Source organism: Vigna umbellata, chromosome 7, assembly GCF_029865625.1.
Source record: "Vigna umbellata cultivar VRB3 chromosome 7, Vumbellata_1.0, whole genome shotgun sequence".
In the NCBI taxonomy this organism is placed as follows: Eukaryota; Viridiplantae; Streptophyta; class Magnoliopsida; order Fabales; family Fabaceae; genus Vigna; species Vigna umbellata.
In genome coordinates this window covers 6,438,878-6,463,742 of record NC_142171.1, presented here as the reverse complement: position 1 = coordinate 6,463,742, position 24,865 = coordinate 6,438,878, and the positions used below count along the sequence as shown (strand labels likewise).

The window sequence follows — 24,865 nt, the reverse complement described above, 5'->3', positions numbered from 1 at the left end:
GGACTCTCCTTTTAAATTTCTATCAAATTAAACAATCAAGTTTCTTTATTTGTTTATTTATTAATTTGTATTCATTTCACCACAAAAGCATGACTATTTCATTTTGCATCTTCAATCATTTTATTCTCTACTTATAAAATTTTTTAAAATTTTAAAACTGTCATCTGTAATTAAGAAAATCATACACCTAACTTTTTATGTTTTATCAAATTTTAAAATTTGATTAAGGATTTATTTTCTTCATCAAATTTTAAAATTTGAAAAAAATTTTTTTATCAAATTTCATAAAAATTTCTTTTTATTGAATTTCAAAATTCAATTAAAAACTTTTTATTTTTTTTGTAAAATTTTAAAATCTAACGAAGAGAAATATAATTGTTAGTTATTTTTGGAAATTAAAAAAGTAAGATGAAATGTTTAAAGTTACAAATGAAAGAGTCCAAAAATAAAAATGTTAAATATTTTCACAAAATAGAAATGTCCACGTGTAGGAAAGCATGGGAATGTCACAAATAGAAATAGCAATTATGATATGCTCTCTCGTGATTGTACTAGGGTGAGAAAAACATTTAGTATTCGAACCGAAGTAAATATGAACATTTATGAAAAATTGAAATTTTAGGGTATTCCATGCCATATGAAATTATATTTTAATGTTGATAAATTCGTAAATATATTTAAAATTTAAAATTTTATTTTAATATCATAATATTTTTGTAAAATTTAATAATAAGTAATATAAAATTGTAATTCATTATAATAATAATTATTAAAATTATAGATGTTATTTTTGTAATTAAAAATTCATTATATTTATGTTATTTATTTAAAATAGAAATATTTTTTATTAAAAAAATATAAATTTATAATTTGAATATTCCAACTAAATTAATCTGTGAACAATCCGAATTCGATTAATCTAATAAATTAAATTATTAGATATAAATTTTAAATTATTTAATTTAAAATATACTGAATTGGTCATAATGAATCCAAATCAAATTCACGTATCTATGCTCAACCTAATTGTCCTAAAGCCTTTTGAAGTTAAAATTAGAGCCAGTTCAAAGCTTATTTTACATTCCAAACACGCCTTTTTGCTTAAGATGAGATACTAAATTTAAACTTTTGACTTTTAGGTGAAGATATAAGATTCATGAATGATTTAATATTTAACAAAAGCATTAAAAAAATTTAAAAAAGTTATATACTTTTGTTTCTATAGCAGGATAATCATTTTCATATAACTTTTGTTTTACCTGCTCATACCAATAAGGGAAACTTCAAACAGCTGTTTGAATAAATAATTTTTAAAGGATAATTATTTTCATAGAAAATTTAAAATATTTTATATTAAAATATGTTATTTCAGTCCAAAATTTCAAAAAAATTAAAATATTGAAATTTTATTTAATTAAGATTCATTGTTAGTTTGGTTAAGATTTGAGTATCAAGCCATAAAAATTGTTTTCTTTTATAAATATAAATAAAAATTTCTCTTTTTCAAATTAAAATTAATTATGTTTTATTTCCATATGATATCATGAAGATTATTTTATTGTTGATATTAAGATAGTATTATATTTTAACCAACATTAATCACAGTTCTTTTTTATTATAATAACAATTTTTTCCATTTGTCACATACGATTTTTTTTTTTACTTTATGTTAACTAAAATTATTTTAAGTTAATATTGGATTTTTTTTAAAAGTAATAATAATTTTTTTCTATGAACACTTTTATTATTTTGTGTGTTCTTCATACGCAGTCTAATAGACATACTAAAGAACCCGAAACAAACAAGATTCATAATTCTCTTCATTCTGAAACAGTCAAAACCTACGTTTATTGGACAATATCCACATATCATAACTAATATCGACCGTTTTGTATTATGATTATTATTTATGATAAAGTATTATTATGTTATTATAACTACTCTTATATTATACTTGAAGTGAGTATTTTTCAATAATAACCTAGGTTCACGACTTGTGTAGTTCTTATAAATACAACTAGTATTCCCTAAGGAATACTCACCTAATATCTCATACTTACACATACTCATAGATCCTAAACTCTTTTACTAACTTCAGTATCAAAGAACCTTTTGTAGGTAGATCTCCCTTCCTAAGCAATATGGCATTCCATTATGATCATTAAGAACCTTCAAATCATTGCTAGGATCTCATCACCTGTCCGCATATACATGTTCAAGATCCTAGTACGATCACTTGGCACCCATCGTGGGGCCTCGGTAAAACTTTTCCCCAGTCTCACATTTCCATGGTCACCACTCGAAGTCAGGAACAACTTTCCCGCAAGATGGAGTCCAACCCATTGGGGACCATGCAATATAAAATGCATATGTTAATCCAACAAAACAACGAACAACGAAGACATTAAGGTGTTGACCTCGAGACCATGCACTCTCCACAATAGGAAGACCTCCACGAACTCTAGGGACTTCAATAGAGGCTAATAGACCTGAAGAATGAGAGATCATCTCCTCGACCTCGGCTAGATTCCTATATATAAGGCCCTGCAATCCCTGGACAAAACATAGTTCGCCAGCTCGACGAGGTTTGTGTGGGAGGAAAGATTGTTCTCTTTAACATCGATCTCAAAGAGATCAGAGCAGGTCAACCGATAAAGAACAAAAGAAACTAGTCGATGTTCCCCTCACTTCAAATGAGAGCACGACAAGCATAAACATCGCAACCTACATCGAGATGCAAAATGGTGGAGTCTCAAGATTCAACAAAACATCCCAAAAAATGGATAAATTTGCATGACTTGAGTGAATGATAGTTGATATGCTCGGGCACAAATCCCAAAGAGCTCGAAGAAAATCAACTCGATGAACGATAGAGGAGACTCGTGGACGGCCTTGTCACTCAAGATGTGATCATAGTAAATCGGGAAGGATATCAGACTCCCTAAGCACACCATCGGACACCTCGACAGACAAGACAATTAGGAAAAAGAGGATTCTCTCAATAGATGAAATCATCTACAACGAAATCACACCTGAACATACCATAGGCCCAGAGTAGCAAGACACCTTCCAACAAGGCGATATCGGTTTACAAGTTCAATAACTAAGTGTTATAAGCTCGGCCAACAAAGGATAACCTCGACTGTGAAACTGGACTAGTAGAGGATAAGTGTAAGATCACGGAAAATAAGGGTTTTAAAAATAAAGTAGTTTTGAGACTTTGGGTTTTTGTTTAGAAATTAGTGTTCTTGAGTGTATAATTGTTATGTTATTTCTTTATTTTTATATTTTTTTCTGGGGGCAAAATGGTATTTTACCTTTATTTAATTGGTATAGAACTTAATTAAGGGATGATTTGGTGTTTAGAAACCCTAGAAACTCTAAATTAAAGAGAAAAATAGAGGAAAAGATGAGATTAACGTTTTGGGAGAAGAAGAGAGAGAGCGAAGGAAAACTCTTAGTGTAAAGGAAGGTGTTTTAGGATATAGATAAAGCCTTATGATTGACCAATGTATGGGAATCTTACCTTTGTTTGTTTATGGTTATATGTTAATGTGTTCTTGATTATGTTGATTGTAATCCTTGTTTTGATATATGTGTATATGATTATGATTATATGTGGTTATTGTTGGGTAAAAGTTTGTGTATGAATGGGCATAGGGTTTATCTAATATTTGTGATGAGTTTTCCCTATTAATGTATTATGTATGTTTTATTGGGTTATTCCAAACAAAGGTTTGATGCTAAGGGAGAAAAAAATTATGATGCTTGGGGGTTTCCATGCAAATATATGTTGTAATTGTTGGGTCATTGGGTTCCCTTCCTATGTGGAGAATAGGCCAAATAATGTGGATCATTATGTCTCACTTTGTTTTAGTGGAGATGCGTCAGATTAGTAAGGCACAATAGAGTCATTTGAAGAGAGAGAAAAGTCAAGTGAGAGAGAAAGGAAGAGAAGAAGTCATTCTCGCATAACATGAAACCTGCATTAGTGTTTTCGTCATTGTAAAGTCATACACCGTAGGATCAGGCTAAAGTTTGGACAGTGGGTTCCAGATGTTGATAACGGTTGAATTTACCTTTATTTGTGATACAATTTTGATACTAAATTAACCCTTTTTGACTTTGAATCTTGCTTAAACTCGTGTTTTAGTTGAATTTGGTGAATAAGTGAATAGAGGTTATAATTAATGATTTTTATCACTAATTCTTCTCAATTTTTAGGTTATTGGTATGATTGGATGAGGAGCAAAAGTATCAAGGAGTTGGAACCCAGGAGGGACAACAAAAGCATTGGGAAAGAAGGCTGAAGAAGGCGTAGGGCACCTGGTTTCCCTTTTTAGGCGCCCTGGGCGCTGGTTGTCACGCAACCACTCCTGGTTTCCCTCTTTAGGGGCCCTCAACGTTGGAAGTCTCGCTGAGCACCACTTATCTCGTAAGCACGCCTAGGCGCCCCATCCAGGGGCGCTAAGCGCCAATCAGCTACATCGTAGGACGCCTGGTTGCCCTCAACCAGGGTGTTGAGGGCTAGTCTCTTTGCAGTTGTGCCTGGTTGCCCCCACTTAGAGCGCTGAGCACCAGCGACGTTGGCCCATGATCCAATTTTGATCTATTTAAAGGCTTCTACACATTAGGGTTGGTGTTAATACCCAATTTCATCCGGGTAAATAAAATTCATCACAAAAACAAATTAAAAAAAAAACAAAAGAATAAAAAAAATATTTTTTTTACTATTTGCACCCCCAAATTAAATTTTTATTCCTTAATTCAATGATCCAAAATAATCTCACACTTTTTTTACTTCCTCACCACCCTTTTTCTCTTATCACACCCCACTCTCCACATCACCATCCACCTCACCCTCCATATCACATTCCACATCATCTACCTTTTTCTTTTACTTTTTCCACCTCATTTCCTTATTAATTTTATATACCAACTTTCCTAATTATTCCACTTACATTTTTTTATATCTTCTCCACCAACATATTTTATAATTTTTTTCATCCATTTTCTCCATCCACTTTTTCACCCCTTTTATATTAATTTCTCTTACTAACTTTTATTTATTCTATCTACTTTCCTAAATTATATTTTATCCACCACATTCTCCCAATTTATTTTATTATTTCTTTCATCCATTTTTCTCCATCTACTTTTCCACCCCACTTTTATATTAATTTCTCTTACTAACTTTTATTTATTCCATCTACTTTTCTAAATTATATTTTATCCACCACCTTCACCAACTTATTTTATTATTTCTTTCATCTATTTTCTTCCTCTACTCTCTCCACTCACATTTTATATTATTTTTCTTTACCAACTTTCTCCACATAATTTCCTCATTAACTTTTTTAATTATTTCCTCCATCCACTTTCTTCACCTACTTTCTCCACCCACTTTTTATATTATTTCTTTAACTTAATTTTATTTCACCTAATCTCTCCACCAACTTTTTATATTATTTCTTTTACTTATTTTTCACTTTAACTTTTTCTATTTTTTCCACTCATTTTAAAAAAAATATATATTATATTTAATACTCTCTCCATCCTTAACTCTATAAATACCCACATTCTCTTCACTCCTTTTTAGACACATACAATTACATAATATCCATCTCTTCTCTCTCAAAACCTCTTCATTCCATCCCAAAACTCTACTTCATTTTTCTCTCACATTTTACTATTTCCTAATCCCTCTATACATAGTAAATCACATACCACATTTCTACTATAAATTCATCTTCTTCACCATCAATATCTCTCTTCTCACAACTTATTACAAGCAAAGTCTTGCTTCATCATCCAAATCTTCAACAAGGTACACATTTTCTTTTTATTCTATTTATATGCATTTTGACCATTTTTTTAGTTTATAAATTTATCCTGTTTTCTACCACAATTTTATCTTATGCTTTTATCCTCTCTTTCTTAATAAAAAGAAAATAAAAAAATATAAAACTTTAAAAAACATGTAATGATATAAATAATGGTATAAGCACATGTGTGATCGCTCGCATCGTCCTTGTGCTAAAAACTTTTTCTCTTTTTTTATAAAAATACCAAAAATATTTTAAAGGTTAAGCACATGTGTGATCGCTCGCATCGTCCTTGTGCTAAAACCTTTTCTTCTTTCTCAAATAAAATTATAAAAATATGTCTTAAAGGGTTAAGCACATGTGTGATCGCTCGCATCGTCCTTGTGCTAAAAAACCTTTTCACCTCCTTTTTCTCAAAAAATACCAAAAAAAATATAAAATCTTCAAAAACTAAAAACATCAACACTTTCAAGCAAACAAACACTCTTTCAGCCAGAACTACGTGATCCTTGATTCTCCATTAAAAGTGGAGATACATAGGAGCAAAGCTAGTCCTTGTCAGGTTCACTTCCCCAAAAATCCAAATTTATCCATGATCAATTTCTCAAACAAATCTCTCAAACAATTCCTCAAACAAAATTTTCAAGCAGTTTCTAAAAGAACTACGTAATCCTGATTTCTCATTTTAATGAGAATACGTAGGAGCAAGGTCAATCCTTGTCGGGCACAAAAAACTAAAAAATATATTTTGTCTCTTTAGAGTTTTATTTTAGGGGATAGTTAAACATTTTGAAAACCACATCACATTCGCGTATTTAGTTAGAGGTACTGCCTTAGGGCAAGCGTTGTAGGGTGTTAATACCTTCCCTACACGTAACCGACTCCCGAACCTAGAATCTGGTTCTTGTAGACCATGCCTTATCATTTTATGGTGTTTCCATAGTTTTCCAGAATAAACTATGGTGGCGACTCCAATTATCTTCTTTTTTTCAAACGCCGTTTATTTTTTTCGGGTCGTCGTCCCGTCGCGATTCTGGTTGCGACAATTGGTATCTTTGGACGACTGAAGCATAGAAACACATTTTTCGATCCTTTGAAGAGAGATTGGGCATGCGGGAGCTTTCCTTCTCACTTTCTAGGGTTTTCATTCATTCATTCTTCCATTGTACACCAAGGTTCTCCATGACAATGGAGAACTAAACTCATTTGTTGTTGGGGTGATGTAACCTCTAAACTTTCATGTATTTGAACATGTTTTAAATATTTTATGCTTCTTTCATTGAATGTTAGTGATTTTATCCTATTCTTAATGCTTGTCTTGTTTTGGCCATTCATGACTTGATGTTTGATTTGTTTGAGTATTGGGAAATATCTTATGAATCATGATCTAGAGGATTTCACCCAAAGGGAATATTGCCTAGGGATAGGGATAGGACGTTTGATTCCCTTAAGCTTCTTTTCTTAATGCGGAATTGGTTGTTAGGGTTTTCAAGGGATTGTTGTCTAATAATCAAGGTTAGGCTTTTTACGCCGAGGGATCGGGTTCTAAGTAATTTCGTTAGTAACATTAAAATTCAAATGAAGAAGATGAGTTCTAATATGCATGAAAGTAAAGTAGGTGAAATCTAACCCCAACAACATCATCATGTCATATCATCTTAAATCATTCATTCTTGTTTTAGCCTCAATTAATCAATTTTACATTCAAGTTTTTATGTTTACTTTTAATGCAATTCAATTTCATTCAATGGAATCGTTCTTTAGTCTTAATTAGTTAAGTGATTATACAATTGTTTAGGAACATGAGTCTCTTGGGAAACGATACTTGGTCTTACCATTTTATATTACTTGATACAATTTGGTACACTAGCCAATGAGTTAACAGATGTATGATTCTTCATTTTGACCATTTGTATCGTCCATCATAGGTCTAGTTTGGGAGAAAACAACCTCACATCAACAACTCTATTTTGGAGAATTTTCATCTTCTTGGTTGTCATTTGTAAGCATTATGCTTAGTTAGTTTGGTTGATTGAAAACCCTATTTGGTGTTTTTATCGAAGACTCTTTTGTACCCTATTATTGCGGTATAACATGTCAATGATATGATTTGGATGATTCAAGTGATGTACTATATGTGTTTTAGTATGTTTACATGAGTATGTAATGCTTGAATGCAAGTATGATGTGTTAATTATGTTTCCACGTGATCCAGGGTTGATGTATGTATGTTTGAATGCTTGAATCATGTCCAGGATGTGTTTCAATCTGGAAATAATCGATTATCATTACTTATAATCGATTATCTGCGCATTGATTTTGAGTGTGATTTTGGGAATAATCGATTATTTGGGATGATAATTGATAATCCCTTCCTGCGTGATGTTTGTGGGTAAATTTTATTGAGATAATCAATTGTCTTAAGTGATAATCGATTATCACAGTACATTTTGGTGACAATGGTGAATTTGATGAAGAATGAACGTGAACCAAGCCTAAGGAGCTATGGAACCTGATGATAATCAGAGGTTGAGGTGAGTGATTATTTTTACGGTTAGTTTGACTTGTGGTTGAGAGTGGAATATGAGTGAGTGTTGGGATGTACTTGAGTATGTGATTGAAAGTGGAGGATAAGTCTACTTGTTGCATCTCGTGAATCCTTGTTCTATCTACGAGTATGTGCTTCCTTTTGCCTTGTGTGCCTCAAAAGGAGATGACCTTGTAGGGCAGGCTATAAATGTCCTATAAGGGAGGCTATAGGTGGGCTGTTGGAGCGGCTATAGTCAGTGAGGTAGGGTACAAGAGTGAGATGGACTCTTTCCACTATGGTATTATGGTACGGTGATGCTCATGGTGTTGTTCATGGCTAGGATAATCATGATGGTGGTGTGTCTATGATGATGATCATGGTACTTGAGATGCTCCAAGTTATGTTATGTTGATAGTGGTGTTTCTATAATGGTTATAGTAAGTAGTTAGCATGAGTGTTAATGAGTGGATACACCAAGGTTTTATGTGTGAGGTGTTAGTGATGACATCAAGGGTTAGAGGTTAAGAATTGATGATCAACGTTCAAGGATCGGGGATCGAAGATTGAGGATCGAGTAATTCAGTATGATTGAAATGTTTATGTTAGAGGATTAAGAATCTTATTGTTATTACTATTATGTATGATGTGTTCGATTATGATTGATATAATAAAAAAGAATGTATCTTGTTGTGTGTTTGATTGTGTGGTTGATATAACCAGAAGATATGTATCTTGTTATGTGTTTGATTATGATTGATATAATCAGTATGTATGTATCTAGTTGTTATAGTTTTTTTATCGGTAGCTTACCTCATACATGTTTGTGTTTATTTGTTTGTGAATGAAATTATCGGTGATAATCATATATGTGTTATACATGAGCAGACAATGTTACAGATGTTCTACATGCGTGATTGACTCGAGAGAGGATGGGGAATTACCTTGAGATTTATTTAAATCTATTTTATTTTACAAGTTAAGACAATATAATTGGAGTATTTTCTTCGTTATTTTATTACTCAAAATAATGTAATTAGATAAGGTTTTTTATAACAGTTGATTTATCGTTATCTGTGATGTAATTTTGATTCTAAATCAACGCTCTTTGACTATGAAGCTTTCTTAAACTTTTGTTTTTAGTTGAATTTTGTGAATAAGTTAGTTGAGGGTATACTTAATGATTTTTATCACTAATTCCCTCAATTTTGTCGGTTATTAGTATGTTTTGCAAGAGGAGCAAATTATCAAGGAGTTGGATTCGAGGAAGGACAACAGAAGCATACAAATAGAAGGCTACAGAAGGCTCAAGGATGCCTGGTTGCTCTTTTCTAGGGCCTTGGGCGTTGGTCAAATGTATTACATCATGAATCTTCACTGTATTACATATTTCTATGAAAGTGGTCAAATGTTCATATGGATTTTCGTGAGCTAAGCCATTGAATTGCTTACTCTGCACCAAGTGAATGAGAGCACGCTTCATCTCCATGTTGGTGGCATTGACCCTAAGCCTGACAATACTATTAAAATGAAGAGGGAAAGTGATTGTTGCATAATCCTCCAAAGTACGTCTAACTAGACTCATATTCTGATTTCCAGCCATGTCTTATGTTTCCTGATCAAAGACTGAAGTGAAGGGTTGATCAAGAGTCTCAAGAGAGGGAAAAAGTTCTCCGGAAACCCTTTTTCGCCTTCTTCATCTACTATAGTCCAGACTTGTAAAGAGAGGTTCAAATAATTTTGTGCTCCTTGTGCGAATCTTGTCCTGCATACACTAAAGAACACTACACTAGAGCACCAGATTAGCCAAAAAAAACATAAACAAAAATTAAAAACAGAAAAAGTCTAAACAAGGTAAGAATCACACAACAGTATATATAGTATGACCACGAGTCCCCGGTAGCAGCGCCAAAACATTGTTAACTCATTGGCAAGTATACCAAATCGTATCAAGTAATATAAAATGGTAAGACCAAGTATTGTTTCCCCAAGAGACTCGTGTTACTAAATAATCGTGTAATACCTTAACCAATTAAGACTAAAGAATGATTCAAATGATCAAGGCTAAAATGCAATAAAAGTAAAGCTAAACTTGAATGTAAAAATCTTGATATTTTGGAACTAAAAGAAAGAATGAATGAATGATATTGATGATATGAGATGATGATGTTGTTGGGGTTAGATTTCACCTACTTTACTTTCATGCATATTAGAACTCATCTTCTTCATTGGAATGTTAATGTCACTTACGAAATTACTTAGAACCCGATCCCTCGGCGTAAAAAGCCCAACCTTGATTATTAGACAATAATCCCTTGAAAACCCTAACAATCAATTCCGCATTAAGAAAAGAAGCTTAAGAGAACCAAACGTCCTATCCCTATCCCTAGGCAATATTCCCTTTGGGCGAAATCCTCCAGATCATGATTCATAAGATATTTCCCAATACTCAAACAAATCAAACATCAAGTTATGAATGGCCAAAACAAGACAAGCATTAAGAATAGGAGAAAATCACTAACATTCAATGGAATAAGCATAAAATATTTAAAAGATGTTCAAATACATGAAAGTTTAGAGGTTACATCATCCCCAACACCAAATGAGTTTAGTTCTCTATTGTTATGTAGAACCTTGGTGTACAATGGAAGAATGAATGAATGGAAACCCTAGAAAGTGAGAAGGAAAGCTCCCGCATGCCCAATCTCCCTCCAAAGGGTCGAAAAATGTGTTTTTGTGCTTCAGCCGTCCAAAGATACCAACCCTAATGTGTAGAAGCCTTTAAATAAACATAAATTGGATCAAGGGCCAACGTCGTTAGCACTCACCGCCCTAACTAGGGGCAAGCAAGCGCAACTACGAAGAGACTGGCCCTCAGCACCCTGGCTGGGGGCAACCAAGCGTCCTACGGTGTAGCTGACTGGCGCTCAACGCCCTTGGAGGGGACGTCTAGCCGTGCTTGCGAGATGAATGGCGCTCAGTGCCCTAAATGGGGGCAAGCAGGGGCCCTTGCGAGAATTCCCACGCTGAGGGCCCCTAAAAAGGGCAACCAGGCGTGGTTGCGAGACAACCAACGCCTAGGGTGCCAGAAAAGGGCAACCAGGCGCCCTACGCCTTCTTTAGGCTTCTTTCCCGGTGCTTTTGCTAGTCCTCCTGGGTTCCAACTCCTTGATACTTTTGCGCCTCTTCCAATCATACCAATAACCTACAAAATTGAGGGAATTAGTGATAAAATCATTAATTATAACCTCTATTCACTTATTCACCAAATTCAACTAAAACAAGAGTTTAAGTAAGTTTCAAAGTCAAAAATAGTTAATTTAGTGTCAAAATTGCGTCACAGATAACAGTAAATTCAACCGTTATCAGTAACGCCATTATGATTTTAGGTGGCAAGATGTTAGATGAGAGAAAAATTAAGATAAAAGAGAAAGATGAGTTGAGTGAAAAAGAAGAGATGAATGAAGAGAGAAAAGAAGTGGCTGAGAAAAAGAAAGAAAGTTATGAGGGGGAGTGATAACAGTTGAAAAACTGTTATTTTCATGCTTAAAATTGATACTAAAAGCAACCTTTAACACTTAGAAACTAGCTTGAAATCATGCTTTTGGGTATATTTTTAGAAATAAGAGAGCTGGACAGGTTTATGCTTGATTTCAGTGTTTTATGCAGGTTTTAAGGTGAATTTGGTGAAAGAAGTGAAGAAGGATAGAGATGGAATCAGAAAAGACATAAAAAAAGTGCTAAAGGAGAAGCCGCAACTGCCGCTCAGCGGCAGTTTACCGTTGAGCGGCACTCAGGCAATCACGGTGGATCCGCTGAGGGGTGAAAAGGCCGCTGAGGGGAAGAAAACAACTTACGCACTTACCGCTGAGCGACACTATTTTGGGCTTGGGCCTAATTTTCTGTATATTTTAGAATAGTACATAAGCTTTAGGTCGTCCTAGGATGTGTATCTTTGGCTGAGACGAAGCAAACACTCCCTTTTCCACCCCTTGAAGGAAGATCTTGGATGTTCAGGCTACCTTCTCCTCTTTCTAGGGTTCTATCTTTCTTTCATTCATTATTGTTCATCTAGTTTCACCATGAATATGGTGAACTAAACCTTGTATTGTTGTTGGGGAATCAATGTAGTCTTGTGAAACTCTCATATATGGAATTTGTGTTTTAACATCTTATATTAAGATACATGCTTTCTTTCATCTTTAGTTAGGGATTTTCCTCTTTGCTTAATGCTTGCTTTGTTTAACTCATTCATTGCCATGATTATTGATTTTGTCGATATGGGAACGTACGGGGAAATCTAGATCCGGGGAATTTCTCCCAATAGCATATTGGTTGCCTTTAAGCTCCTGCACTTCAGAACTAATTACTAGGAATGCTAGGAATTGTATGAACTCGTAATTAAGGATAGGCCTTCTTGCAAGGTGATTTAGAGAGTGGCATTAGCAATTGATGAAAAGAATGATGAATTCCTAAAGTATATGAGAGTGAACAAGATGAAATTGATAACCCCAACAACATACTCATCCATTTAATTCATTAAAGTGTTTGTTTTCCTCTTTTCCATTGATCAAAATTCATGCATACATGTTTAATTACTGTCTTTTGCATTTAAACCTACAATCAATTGTTTACAAGTCTCAAATAATCAACAAATCATATAGCTAACTAGGCCGTGAGTCCTTTGGGAAAACGATACTTGGTCTTACCTAGTTTTATTACTTGATACGATTCGGTCACACTTGCCGATTGTTAAACAAGTTTGTGGTGCCGTTTTTCGGTGTTCATAAATTTGTCATCAGGGAGAAAAAGAAAGAAGAAGAGGATGAGAGAAAAAAAAGGAAAAACAATAAAGAAACCCCTTCCTTACCCAAAAGGTTATTCAAGGAAGGGAAAAGAGAAGAAATTTGGGCGTTTCATAGATACCTTCAAGAAATTGGAGATTACTATACCCTTGACTGAAGCACTACAACAAATCCCTGCTTATGCTAAATGCTTGAAACAGTTTCTCACTAAAAACAATTGAAGTGAAGGGTAATTATAGTGCCATTATGCAGAAGACTCTCCCTCCAAAATTTAAAGATCCAGAAAGTTTCACTATCCCTTGCACCATTGGGAATCATGATATAGGGAAGGCTCTAGTTGACTTAGGGGCTAGCATCAATCTGATGCTCCTATATATGCTCAAGAAGATTGGTGGTGTTGAGGTCAAACCTACAAGAATTATCTTACAAATGGCAGACAGGTCCATCAAGCATCCTTATGGTGTAGTGGAAAATGTTGTGATTTAGATTGACAAACTCAAATTCCCAGTTGATTTTGTAGTGATGGAAACAGGGGAAGATGTAGAGATCCCTCTTGATGGACACTACTTCCAGCTGGATTCACGCAAGGAGGAGCTCCAAACCAGAGTAGAACAACCATGGAAATAGATGCAGCGAAAAATGGAAGATAATGCAGTGTTTGAAGTGTTTAAGGTTAAGAGAAGCATGTTGGTGAGGCCTCACAGCTCAGAAGGCCTTCCTACAAAGGAAGGAAGCTAGAGGAAGGGTGGAGAAGTCGAAAATCAAGAGTGACTCAAGAGAAATAGTTTTGGGAAATGAATTCAGCAACATATCACTAAGCTCAAAAGTGAGAAAAATACAAAGGAGAGGCCCTCTTATTTATAGGTGAAGAGGGGCCTCATTTCTAATCTAATTTCCCTCCAAAAGTCAAATACAATTTGCGCTTGGGCGCCAAGTTAGTTGGGACACGCTTCCCACTTCAAGCACACAAGGAAAGCATGTGAAAATTAAAATTCTGATACGTAGTGGCTGGGCCGAGCAGGGTTTTGGCTGGGCCATTTCAGAATCCGGAAGCTAAAATTCTTCATGTTTCCAATCCGGAAGCTAAGCTGCTAAATCTGTAATTCACTTCATTTCCTCTTCTTTTTAGCTCCTTTTCTTTCCTTGGCTTCTCAAGCTTCCTAGGTGGCTCAACTATGGTCTCCAAGCTTTATTAGACCCTACAAACAATAGTATAAATGTTTTAGACAAAAGAAGAAGGATATTTATAAGTAACCTTATATAGAAGTAAAGTGATAGGTGATCCTTCTTCTTCTTGAATCTTCTTTGTCATGGCTCTAGTAAGAGTTCCAATGTGATTCCTTGATGGTCTTCCATCACCTCTCATTCTTGGAAGACCATTCATGAAGACAACCAAGGTTGTAATTCATGTAGAGGATGGAGTTTTAACGTTGAAAGACAAGATGAAGAGATGACTTTTAATGTCTTCAATGATGCGCAGCCAATTCAAGTAAAACAGACTAGTCCTAAAACAAAAAGTGAAGTTCTATCAGTGACTAGTCTACCTGACCAAGCTGCCAATTTGGTAAAGAGGGGCCATAATTATTTTTCTTCAAAAATGAAGGAAGAGGATGAAGATAATGAAGAAAAACTAGTGCACCAAGACTTTGTGCTGGACAATAATGAACCCAAACCTGGCAAACCAGTGAAATTCAAGAACATGTTATGGGTTATCAAGGCTATCAAAGCAAATGGAGATCTAGGGATTAAGGCTCCTTATTCTAGGAGAGTCAAGTTGATGGCTAGGAAGATGTTGAGATTATGTTGGTGTATTGAAAGAAGGAAGAATGCCAACATTAAAAATCCAAATTGAGCATAGTGGTGTCAAGATAATGACGTTAACCCTTCTTTTTAGTTCATTTAATTGTGCAGTTTTCATTTGATTTTGCTTTGAGTGTTTTTGTGTTTTAGGTTATATGCTGCTTCTCCTGGAATTCAATGAATTTCACTTGATGAGTTCATCACTCGCATGTCTTGGCTTGGGGACCAGGCCCAAGCTAGTGGATGAGGTGGCACGTTCGGAGCCGAAGCTATGGCAAAGGATGATGAGGATGATAGGGAAGATTTAGATGCCTTTAAGGGGAGTGATGACAACATCTCCTAATGTTGCTAGACTAGGATTTTTCTTGTGTTTGTGTTATTTTTTGCATGTTTGAATTTTGGTTATTTCTCTTTTAATTTTAGTTTGAGCTAGGTACTTGGTTAAATGGATAGTTTGTTGCAATGGTTTGGTGTTAAGTGATAAATTGTTTGATGGTGAGAAGTAAGATTATCTTGTGTTTGCTTTATTGTTTGAGATTCATGTTGAGTTAATGTTTGCTTTAGCTCTTAAGCACAAATGGTGGTTGCTCATAGTTGTTTAAGACAAATGCATGGTTTCAGCTGTGATTAATGTGCTTGCATTGATGTTTATCAAATTGTGGAACTTGAATTAACCTGTGAGAGGTTGGGCTCCATAGTGTATTGTTGAATGCTATTCCTTTGGAATCATAGTTGATTTTGCCCGAGTTTCGCTATTGAATTATTTTCTTACTTCTTACAAATGATCAAGGTCGTCTGTTATTCTCCCCTTTATCTACAATTTAAGCCAAATAAGCCAATGCCAACATTTTGACCCAAAAAGAAAAAGAATTGTTTTATCCTTTGAACCTTGAGCTTAAAGTGAAAAACCCTTGAAATCCTTGCCTTGAGTTGAGTAGAGCATGCATGTATGGTATAGGAGAATGATTCAAGTTTGGGGTTGTTAAAAGAAAAAGAAAACGAGCATTAAGTAAGGAAAAAAAAGAAAAAGAAGGAAGAAGAAGAAGAGAATGATGAGTTCAATGAATAAAAGTTGGGATTAAGTTGAGAAGTGGTTTCTCAAGTGAAAAGTAGAAAGAGAGGTTAATGTTAAATTATGAAGTAAATTGTTCACTCTCTTAACTCAATGAACTTTGTTGTCCAGAAAAACTAGTCTTTTTTAACCCAACCACAATACAAGCCTTAAAAAGTCCTTTGTAATGATAACTTGCTTGTGAATGTGTTTGATGTTGTTTAAATGAAAGGCAAAGTTGATTTGTGTGACAATGTGATGGTAGAGTGATAGAGACACCTAACTATACCCCTTTGAGCTTGAGTGAAACAGTTTCTTTGGTGAGGAATGGTTCCATGCACTATAGGATAACATTTTTCTTTGGTTATTGATCACTCATATGGCTTTTGCATCTGTTGTGTATTATTTGTTATGTGAGCACCATAGTGGAAGCTTGATTGGCTAAGACATCATTATATCTTGATTGATCTTTCTATGATGGGCACACATAAGTGATTACTTGTCTTAGAAGAAAATGCTTTTTGGTGTGCTAGACCATTGTAGTATGGCTATTTTGTTTAAGCCAGGTTACATTTTGCTTGAGGACAAACAAAGTTTCAAGTTTGGGGTTATGATAACAGTTGATTTTACCGTTATCTGTGATGTAATTTAGAAACTAAATCAACTCTTTTTCACTATGAAGTTTGCTTAAACTCTTGTTTTTAGTTGAATTTTGTGAATAAGTTAGTTGTGGGTATACTTAATGATTTTTATCACTAATTCCAATTTTGTAGGTTATTGGTATGTTTTGGAAGAGAAGTAAAGTATTAAGGAGTTGGAACCCAGGAAGGATAGTAGAAGCACAAGAATAGAAGGCTGCAAAAGGCTCAAGGACGCCTGGTTGCCCTTTTCTGGGGCCCTGGTCGTTGGTTGCCACGCAATCACGCCTGATTGCCTTCTTCAGGGGCCCTTAGCACTAACGGTCCCACAAGGACGCCTACTTGCCCTCTTCTGGGGTGCTCAGCGGTGAAGGCCACATAACCACGCCTGGTTGCCCTTCTTTGGGGCGCTGAGCGCTAGTTACACAGTAGCACACTTGGTTACACTCTTTGCACAGTCTCGCCTGGTTGCCCCTAGTTGGGGCACTGAGCGCCAGTGACGCTGGCTTATGTGGCACTTTTGATCTATTTAAAGGCTTTTACGCACTATGGTTCATATCCTTTGAAGGAAAATTGGGCATCCAGGAGCTTTCCTTTTCTCTTTCTAGGGTTTCCATCTCATTTACATTCTTCCATTGTAAGCCAAAGTTCTCCATGACAATGGAGAGCTACATTCATTTATTGTTGGGGAAAGATGTAACCTCTGAACTTCATGTAGTTGAACATGTTTTGAATATTTTATGCTTCTTTCATTGAATGCTAGTGATTTTCTCCTATTCTTAATGCTTGTTATGTTTTGGCCATTCATAGCTTGATGATTGGATTTCTTTGTTACTCGGAAATACTGAAGAACCATGATTTGGAGGATTTCACCTAGAGGAAATATTAGCTAAGGATAGAAATAGGACGTTTAGTTGTCTTAAGCTTCTTTTCTTAATGCGAAATTGGTTATTAGGGTTTCCAAGGGATTGTTGTCTAATAATCAAGGCTAGGCTTTTTATGCCAAGGGATTGAGTTCTAAGTAATTTTGAAAGTGACATTAGCATTCTAATTAAGAAGATGAGTTCTAATATGCATGAAAGTGAAGTAGGTGAAATCTAACCCCAACAATATCATCATCTCATATCATCTCAATAACATTCATTCATTCTTGTTCTAGCTTCTAAAGATCAATTTTACATTCAAAGTTTTATGTTTACTTTTATTGCATTCAAATTTCATTCAATGGAATCATTCTTTAGTCTTAATTTGTTAAGGTATTATACAATTGTTTGGTGTCACGGGTCTCTTGGGAAACGATACTTGATCTTACCATTATATATTACTTGATACAATTTAGTATACTTGCCAATGAGAGAACAATTTTCTTTAAGTATGTTTCCACGCTATGATAAATTTTGAATTTTACTGATTTTTAATAACTCGTGACATCCCAGAAATCGGGGTGTTACAATAAGTTCGAGCATAAAACTCATCGAAAAAAGGATAACCTCGGCCGTGAAGCTCGGCTAGCACAGGATAATCTCGATTGTGAAGCTCCGCCATTAGATGATAATCTTGACCGTGAAGCCTGACGACTAGAGAATAAAGCTCGGTCACGAAGCTTGATGGACAAATTTATGATCACCAAAATATGATGTCACAAACTTGTTGAACAATCGGCAAGTATGACCGAATCGTTTCAAGTAATAAACTCGGTAAGACCAAGTATCGTTCTCCCAAAGGACTCATGGCCTAGTTTAGTTATGTGATTTGTTGATTAGCTAGACTTAATAACAAAATAATTGGAGTTTAATATGCAAGACAGAAAATAAACATGTATGCATGAGTTTTGATCAATGGCAAAAGCAAAAGACAAGCACTTTCAATGAATTATATATATGAATATGTTGTTGGGGGTCAATTTCATCTTATCCACTCTCATATATTTTAGGAATTCAACATTCAAGTCATCATTGTTAATGCCACTCTCTAAATTACCTTTCAAGAAGGCTTCTCCCTAATTACGAGTTCATACAATTCCTAGCATTCATAATAATTAGTTTTTTTAGCACAGGAGCTTAAGGCAACCAATATAATATTGGGAGAGATTCCCCGGATCTAGACTTCCCCGTACGTTCCCGTATCGACAAAATCAATAATCATGCATTGAATGAGTTAAACAAAGCAAGCATTAAGCAAAAAGAAAAAACCCTAACTAATGATGAAAGAAAGCATAAGTCTTAGATTAAGATGCAAGCACAAATTCCATATATGAGAGCTTCAAAAGATTACATTGATTCCCCAACAAGCATACAAGGTTTAGTTCACCATATTCATGGTGAACCTAGATGAACAATAATGAAAGAATGAAAGAGATAGAAAAAGCCGAGAAAGGTGAAGAGGTAGCCTGAGCATCCAAGATCCTCCTTCAAAAGGGTGGAAGAGAGAGTGTTTGCTTTGTTTCTGCCAAAGATACCAACCCTAAGACATCTAGGTCTTTAAATAGGACATAAAAATAATAGAAAACGGGTCCAGGCCCAAACAGATCATAAAATCGCATAAAACTGGCCCAAAACTCGTCTGGTTGACTTTTTTCGTATTCTGGTTGACTGGTTGACTTTTTGGTTGACTGGTTGACTTTTCTGGTTTCTGGTTGACTTTTCTGATTCCATCTCTCTCCTTCTTCACTTCTTTCACTAAATTCACCTTAAAACCTGCACAAAAACACTGAAATCAAGCATAAACCTGTCCAGCTCTCTTATTTCTGAAAATATGGATAAATGCATGATTTCAAGCTAGTTTCTAAGTGTAAAGGTTGCTTTTTGTGTGAATTTTAGGCATGAAAATAACAGTTTTTCAACTGTTATCACAACCCCAAACTTAGAACTTTACTTGTCCTCAAGCAAACAAGATGTAACTCAATCTTCAACTAATTCATATGATGGTTCACTCATTCAAAAATCCTCTTTTTCAAGATAAGTAACAACTTCACTCAAACTTATGACCAAGAGTTCAATCAAGATGTGCACAAGCTTTAGTGTTCACAAAGTCATTTAAATTCCAACAAATGCTATTTTTCATGAATGATCAATCAATTAAGCATGGATGTTCATGTGCTCATGGAATATTTCCTCACTAGGTAAAGTGTTTCACTCACACACAAGTGTATAAGAGGTAATCACTCATTCACTCTACTGTCACAATGTCACATGAATCAACTTTGCCTTTCATTTTACCACAATCAAAAACATTCACAAGCATGCATCATCACAAGGACTTTTCAATGGCTTATAATGTGGCTGGGCTAACAAGAAAATTGGTTTTTCTGGATCACAAAATCCTTGAGTTAAGAGAATCATAACAACACAATTATTCTTATTCTTCCCAACTTGCCTTTGCATTTGCATTGAGCTTTGCTTCTTTTTCTTTTCTTTTCTTTTTCTTTTTTTTTTCTTTGCATATTCTTACTTTTTAGCTCTTAGCTCAATGCTTTTCCTTTTTCATGTTTTCCCAACAACCCCAAACTTGAACATTTAACAATACCACACAAGATCTTCTACTTAACTCAAGGTAAAGATTTTCAATCAAGTGTTTCAGTGTATGTTCAAGGCTAAGGGTTCAAAGGATAGAACACAAAGTGTTCTCTTTTAGTGGGCTAACTTTATGAATTTGGCCAATAAAAAGGGTTCCAACAAACGGCCTTGATCACATGATGCAAAACAAGCAATTGATTCAATCATAGAAAACCTGGGCAAAATCATTCATGCTTTCAAAGTAATAGCATTCAAACATAACAACTCTGGAGCTCAAAACCTCACATATAAGCTCATTCACATTTGACATACACATCCTGGTTAATCCCACAACCACAATCATGATATCCTGCATTTATTCACAAAGCTTGTGAATCACCTGTATAAGCATTTTAATGTGCATATCATCTCAACATCAATCAATCAATAAGCATCATTCAACATTACTTATCACACAATCACAGTTAATAGCAAACCATCACAAGAAACCAGGTTTCCAATAGAGTACATCAAACCCTAATCTAAAACGAAAAATAAATAAGTTTAGAAAACTTAAACCAACAAAAGCATAAGCATATGATAGCATTCATCCGTAAATGCTATCTCAGCTCCTCATCAATCTGAGTTGTCCTCTGTATCTTCCTCTTCTTGGATCTTCTAGTCTTGATTCTTTTTGCCCGATGAGGAGCCCATCCCTGCATCAAACATAATTCACAAAACCAAAAGATACATTGTTAAGCATTAGTAAACCACAATGAAGAAATCAGCCCCTTCAATGATGTTTTCTCCCAACCCCAAACTTAGATGGAAAACTAGTGAGCAAGTGAGTGGAAGGGAGATTTTCTAAAGAGGGATGAGGGAAAAGTTGTAGAGAACCTTTGAAAAGGTATGTAGGAGTGTGTGTGCAGAGAAGAGCCTGAAAATAAAAGCATTTGCGCAGCTTAGGGTATAAAAATACCCTAATGGGCTCGGGCTCTGCTAAAGGGTAACCAAAGCCCATCTGCGAGAGTACCGCTCAGCGGTAAGTTGCCGCTCAGCGGCACTTTCGTGATGTGCTCTTCTCCTTCTTTTCTTATCCTACGTGCCTCCTAGACATGCCCCTCACTGGTTCCCTGCAATTCAATGCTTAAAATACTTATGCAAACCCTAACTAAAATAAAACAAACAAAAACAATCAATCAACTGGGTTGCCTCCCAGGTAGCGCTTGTTTAACGTCACGAGCCTGACCCAAAGTCCACCAACACCCATCAGTAGGTGTTTAAAACTTACCAACACCCATCAGTAGGTGCAAAATTTTCTCATCAACACCCATCAGTAGGTGTTACACACTTAGTATCCTTCAGTAGATACTTAACCACCTAGCATCCATCAGTAGATGCTATGTTCAGCAAAATATTCACAAAATCATGTTCAACAGATTAAAAATTACAAACCAAAATAAAATTAAAAGTTTTTTAAATCACTGGGTTGCCTCCCAGCAAGCGCTCTTTTAACATCATTAGCTTGACCCAGTAAAGCTCAAGTTCCTTCTTTATAGTTGATGTTGTCATTCCACCAACTCCTCAGCTGTTTCCTGTGAACTGTTTTGGTCCTTCTAGAATGTGGAGACTCTATCTCTATCATCTCCTTCTCTTTAAAGCCCTTCACAACCCACAACTTGTTCTTGATTCTTACAGGTGTGCCAAGTTGGAATCTTCTTTTCTCCCAGTCACCAGGAATTTCTCCTCCTCTTCCAATCTTTTCTTCCTTGTGTACCTGAAACAACAAACAATGGTTACCTGCAACCTTGAGATTTTCATCTTTATGGCTAGTCATGGGTGCATCTTGAAATGCAGCTTTATAACTAGCTTCATCCTCCTGTGCTTGCGTCTCATCTTTGAAGACGTCTACAACCACTCTCTCCTCTCTGTCCTGGAGCACTACTATACCTTCATTTACATCAATGATAGCTCTGGCCATTTTCATAAACGGTCTTCCAAGTATGATAGGTATCTTCTCTGTCTCCATCTTCATCACCACAAAGTCTGCCAAGAACTAAAGTTTGCCAACACAAACTATAATGTCCTCTGCAATCCCACATGGCTCCTTTGAAGATCCATCGGCCATTACTATATTAACCTTTACAGGTTTCACTTTAACATTGCCGATTTGCTCCAGTAAAGAATAAGGTATCAAGTTAACACTTGAACCTAAATCAAGAAGAGCTTTCTTCACCCTTTTCTTCCCTATGGTACAAGGGATAGAAAAACTGCCTGGGTCTGTTGCTTTAGGAGGGAATGACTCTTTTTTAACAGTTATACACTCCTTTGCCTCATCATCTCTACGTCCTTTCTTTGTAGAGATTTCTTCATTAGATTTAGTGTAAACCGTAATCTGTTGTAGAATCTGTTCCCAAGGTGCATCATTATCCACCATTTTGAATAATTCTGTGAAGTCTAGTTGTTTCCCTTGATGGATTGGAAAAGGAAAAGTGCTTTTGCTCTCTATTTCTCTTCTCTCTTCTGTATCTAACTCAACTTTCTCATCATCAACACTCTCTACCACCTTGCACTCTTCTCTGGGGTTAACCTCAGTATTAGCCCCAAAATTTCTATTTGGCCTTTCTTCCACCTGTTTGGTGATCTGCCCCATCTGAGTCTCCAATTTTTTATAGCAGCTTCCGTGCTCTTTTGGGTAGACTCAGTTTCCTCCATCCTCATGGACCTTTCATTAAGCATAGATAAGTGTTGCCATAAGGTGGGTTGCTGCTGCTGCTTATTATATTGACCAGCTTGCCCAGTTTGCCCTTGACCAATACTTGGGTGTGGTTTCCACCCCTGATTGTAGCTCCCTTGACGATACTGATTGGTCATGTAGTTTACATCCTCTACGACTTCGACTGGAAAGGCACATTGACCATTGATATGGTCATCTCCACACAATTCGCACAACTGGGATTGTACCTGTGCAACAGTTTTCAACTCTTTGGGTAATTGAGCTAGAGTTTTGGTCAGAGTCTCTAGCTATTGAGTGAGAATTTTGTTTTGAGCTAGCAGGGCATCATGTGTCTGTAATTGGAGGACTCCTTTTTGCATAGGAGCTCCTCTCTCACTGTGTAGCTCATTATCACTAGTAGCCATGTTTTCTATAATCTCTGTTGCTTCCTCTAGAGTTTTCCATTTAATATTGCCTCTTGCTGAGGCATCCAGCATCATCTTGGTTTGTGAACCAAGTCCTCCAAGGAAAGTTAAGACTACTTCCTGATCTTCAAAACCATGCGTGGGAGTTTTACGTAACAAACTTTTATACCTGTCCCATGCATGCCTGATGAGAGGGTCGCACCTCACACAAAAGTTGATTGCAGATATTAATGCAGTACAGTTACTAGGAAGTGACTCCTAGGTCGTCTCTCAAGGACCAATTTGGGTTCAGTCTTAGATCAAACACGTAGTGGGGGGTTTGTGATTTTTTTTTTGGTTGCAGTAAAAATTAAAAGCGTTGAAATAAAATTCAAAACAGTAAAACGAAATTTAAAACAGTAAAATGAAATTGGTACAGTAAATGAAATTAAAACAGTAAAAAAAAACGAAAATACAGTAACATGAAACAGTGAAAATAAATCTGGAACAGTAAAAAAAACGAAAATACAGAAAAACATAAAATACAGAAAATAGTAAATACAGAAAACAGTAAATTTAGAAAACAGTAAAAACAGAATCAAAATCACTGCAGTAAAATACAGAAAATAAAATTATAGTAAATGATCAACATGCAAAAATAAAGAAGAGCAGAAATTAAATTGCAGAAAACAACAACTGAAATTAAATTACAACAGAAATTAAATTGCAGCAGTAAAAAGAGACAGTAAAATCTGGAAATTTAGAAACAGAATTTGAAACCAAACTTTGCTTAGAAATTAAATTGTGCATGAAATTATTACAACAAAGAACAAGAAAGCTAAATTGAAAATTAAACATTACAGCAAAGAAGATGAGTGCATCAACCGTAAACTCCATTTTCTGTACTGTGATTCTTCTTTCTCTGTTTTGGACAGCCGTGAAACTTTCAAGCTTTGAACAATAAAAACATTCACCCAAATGCATCAAAGAAAACTAAATGAAGAAAGGAGAATAACACTAACACAGCCGTGACTATTCAACACAAATGAAAAGAAATGAAACACTTCAAAAATGAAATTACAAAGCTTCAAATTACAATAACAACTTGCACAAACAGAATACAGAGTGCAGTTTATAGAATCCAAAGATGATAACAGCAGATGAATAAAAGCTTAAATGGAAAAGTGTACAAAACCGAAGGAGAAGGCACCAAGAACTTCAAGCTACATCACCCTCCATCTTTCCAGTACTTTTTTTTTTCTCAGTGAAAGATAATCATGCCTCTCAAGGTGGCGGCTGGGTCTTAACTTCCAAAAATGAAAGATGACTTGTGCCCTTTTCTCGCCCATTCCTCTGGACCAACTTTCATTTGGCTTCTTCGTGCACCTCCCTCTTTTCAACGCAACATCTGCTGTTGTGTGCTTCTTCTTTCTTCACGCACCACCTAAGAAAGCTGCCATGGACTCTCACGTTTCTGGATCAGTGCTGGATGCACCCCCAAAACTGCTTCCCAGGCCTTGGGCCGTGGTGGGCCTCACTGGACAGTGCACCCCTACATTGTTGGATGCGTGTGGAGTGTGCTGGACGTGTGCTTACTTCTTTTGC

General features: G+C 35.5%; 1 long non-coding RNA gene across 1 annotated transcript; it reads right to left on the bottom strand.

Moving 5' to 3' along the window:
* Positions 1–24,019: 24,019 nt before the first annotated feature.
* On the bottom strand, positions 24,020–24,645 carry LOC148195028 (uncharacterized). The gene is made up of 2 exons (XR_015780569.1): positions 24,456–24,645; positions 24,020–24,182 (listed from the first exon to the last, which is right to left on the bottom strand). It is a non-coding gene; the product is annotated as an uncharacterized LOC148195028 (long non-coding RNA).
* Positions 24,646–24,865: the final 220 nt, after the last annotated feature.